This window comes from Colobus angolensis, unplaced genomic scaffold (assembly GCF_000951035.1).
Source record: "Colobus angolensis palliatus isolate OR3802 unplaced genomic scaffold, Cang.pa_1.0 Scaffold589, whole genome shotgun sequence".
Taxonomy (NCBI): domain Eukaryota; kingdom Metazoa; phylum Chordata; class Mammalia; order Primates; family Cercopithecidae; genus Colobus; species Colobus angolensis.
The window spans coordinates 298,723-302,308 of NW_012119476.1; positions in this window are offsets into that span (position 1 = coordinate 298,723).

Sequence of the window (3,586 nt, forward strand, 5' to 3'; positions counted from 1 at the left end):
TTCATAAATTCAGTAGTTCCTGCCCCAGACCACCCATGAAAAGTAACCCTCAAAACTCATTAAGGTGTTATTCTTAGTCCATGGCATTGTAGATATGGCAAAGCTGGAGGCAGTTTCTTGAAAGAAGATATTATTTTTATATCTGACATTTATATGAATTAGCCTCATAAGGCAAAAAAAAAAAAAAAAAAGACACCAGGTCCACCCTCCACAGCCTCTCCTAATAAGCAGACTTTACCAGTGTATTTCTGGTGAAAGTGTACCTGGTCATCTATATGAATTTTGGCAAAGAAGGAAAAACTGTCTCAGCAATGTGATCTTTGCAATTGTGTTTCTTTAACCCTCCTCAAGAAATCTTGTCTAACAGATTGTGATGCTGCCATACAGACACTAGGGGCACTGTTGCCTAAGAAATACAGGTCCTGGAAGCCCAGCCCTAGGGAAAATTTCTGCAGAGAAAACTCCTTTTGCAGAAAGAAACGTAGCGGTCATTTCAAACAGAAATAACAGAAATGGGAGGGTATTTCTTCTATTTTTTGGTACTATGTTCCTCCCTCTGCCCTCTCATTTTCTCAGAATTGGAAATCCTCCCTTCTCAACATACACATGCATACACACACACACACACACACACACACTTCAGTCAAATCCTGGAAAACCTATCTTCACTGGCACCTCTACTTATCTACTTGCTCTCAGTGATCGCTAATTCTTTTTTACCCTGTTTTGATTTCTCTGGTCCCTGAATCTAGATTTCTTCTTCTCAGTGCTTCCAAATGTCTCTATCTAAAATGCAAATTTAATCTCTTAGCATTTCCCTGCACAGAACCCTCCAATAATACAGGATGTTCCATCTCATACACCAAGGGCTAGCAAAATACTTCTGCAAAGGGCCAAATAGTAGGCATCTTAGCCTCTGTGGGCCATATGATCTCTATTGCAACTACTCAATTCTGCTGTCATCACACAAAAACAGCCACAGACAATACATAAGTGAATGGACATGGCTGTGATCCAATAAAATTTTATTTATAAAAACTGGTAATGGGCTAGATTTGACCAGCTGTCTGTAGTTTTCTTGACTTAGTATTAACATGCATAGCCTCCCTTCAGCGAAACTTGCTCCCTCTTCCTGGTTTTTGACATTTGTCTAGCACGAAGACAAGACATCCTCATTCCACATACCCATGAACTAACTCATATAGAAAGCCTGTTCTGTTTATCCTAGCAGTCCATCAGCCCCACTCACTTTCTGACTCTGAAATATGCAAGCATAGAGTTTCATATTAGGATAAACTAGTAGGAAGACTTGCCAAGCACCACCTAAAATACTTACAATAGAGGCAGGGATGTGAGGACTACTAAGAAGAGATTTCCTACCAAGTGACTGTGAGGGGAGTGTTAATGAGACAAGAGCATTTAATCATAGGCAAAATAACAATAGTAGGTAACACAGAAAGAGAAATGATTGAAGGGAAGTAGTCAAGGCAGACAGAGCTACTAGTAGTTTTTGTCTTTCTACTCACCTTCTTTCTCAGATCCTTGACTTCTTATGAGGTGTCACAGCATAATATTCAAGAGCCTTGGCCACAGAAGTCAGGCTACATAAGTTTTCAATATTGGTTCAATCACTTATTTTCTATATGAATCGTAGGCAAGTCTGTGTCTTAGTTACTACATCGCCAAACAGAATGATAATGGTATAATCTCTGGGAGTTTTTAACATGATTAAACAAACAGTGCACAGAAAGCACTTAAAACAGGGCCTAGCACATGGTAAGCAGTCAGTAAGTGTCGGCTATTATTACTGTGAGAATCTGGGGACAGAGCCAGCACTCACAGAACAGTTAGGTGGTGATGAGTCTGCAGACTTTTGCATGGCTAGTTGTGTCCCAGGGTCTGCATTCCAGAACTTCCATTCTGACACAAGACAGTGTTGCCTACTAAATGTATACTGAAAGTCCCGCTGTTCTAGAATTTTATAAAGTTGGGCTCTTAGCCACAACACAGGAAGGGGCCTTTTAAATAAAGAACTTACGAACAAAGCATTTTTTTCCTGCCAATCAAATCAGTGACGATTTATCATAACGTGTAACAAATCTAGACCTCACCAAACCTTTTCTCTTCTTGCTCTCCTTTTCCTACTTTTAGATGTTTATTATCTCTCATACAGAATATCTCCAGTTTTCTGTTTCACTTTTTTCCATCTATCATCCATTTTCTCAAAGTGATATTTGTATAAATCAGATCCCAACAGACTTTTCACTGCTCAACTTAAATGTTCATTTCCTCACCACTACTTGATGAATAAATCCCCAACTCCTCTGCTGAATACTTAAGGTTCACTATATTAGCTCCATTCCACTATTTTGAGTGGTTTGCATCCATACTTAATTAACTACATGGTCAGTATTTTATATTAAATTTATTTTAAATTCAGTTTTTATAATAAAGCAAAATGATATTTTTGGTCTACAGTTTCATAAATTTTTACATAGGCATAGTTTCATATAACACTATCATAATCATGATAAAGGACAGCTACAGTATCCAAAATACTCCTTCATGCTATTACTTTGTAGTCACATCCTATCACTACCCTTAACTCCTGAGACCCACTAATATGTTTTTTGACACTTTAATTTTGTCTTTTTGAGAATGATTTATAAATGGAATAGTATTCTATGCAACATTTTGAGACTGGCTTTTTTTCATTTAGTATAATGCCTTTGAGAATTGTCCAACTTGTATCTATGTATAGCTTATTCCTATTTGTTTCTGAATAAGATTCCATGGTACAAATATACTGTAATTTGTTTATTCATTTACTGGTTAAAGGCATCTGGATTTTTCCTACCTTTAGCTATTATGAATAAAGCCACTATAACATTTGTGTACAAAGTTTTGTGTGGATATATGTTTTTTTTTTTTTTTTTTTTTGGTTAGAAAAAATAATGTTTTTATTTGGAGAATATATAAAACAAAACCCAAGAACAAATACAAATAAACCTAAAAGGGAAACATTTAATTCTACTGCTTCCTATTTAATTCTACTGCTATTAATTATTGCCTCAATTTCAGAGCCTGCTATGGGTCTATTCAGGGATTCAGCTTCTTCCTGGTTTAGTCTTCGGTGAGTGTAAGTGTCCAGGAAATTCTCCATTTCTTCTAGATTTTCTAGGTTATTTGCATAGAGGTGTTTTTAGTATTCTCTGATGGTAGTTTGTATTTCTGTGGGGTTGGTGGGGATATTCCCTTTATCATTTTTTATTGTATCTATTTGATTCTTCTTTCTTTTCTTCTTTATTAGTCTTGCTAGCAGTCTATCAATTTTGTTGATCTTTTCCAAAAACCGGCTTCTGGATTCATTGACTTTTTGGAGGATTTTTTTGTGTCTCTATCTACTTCAGTTCTGCTTTGATCTTAGTTATTTCTTGCTTTCTGCTAGCTTTTGAATGTGTTTGCTCTTGCTTCTCTAGTTCTTTTAATTGTGATGTTAGTTATCCATTTTAGATCTTTCCTGCTTTCTCTTGTGGGCATTTAGTGCTATAAATTTCCCTCTACACACTGCTTTAAATGTGTCCCA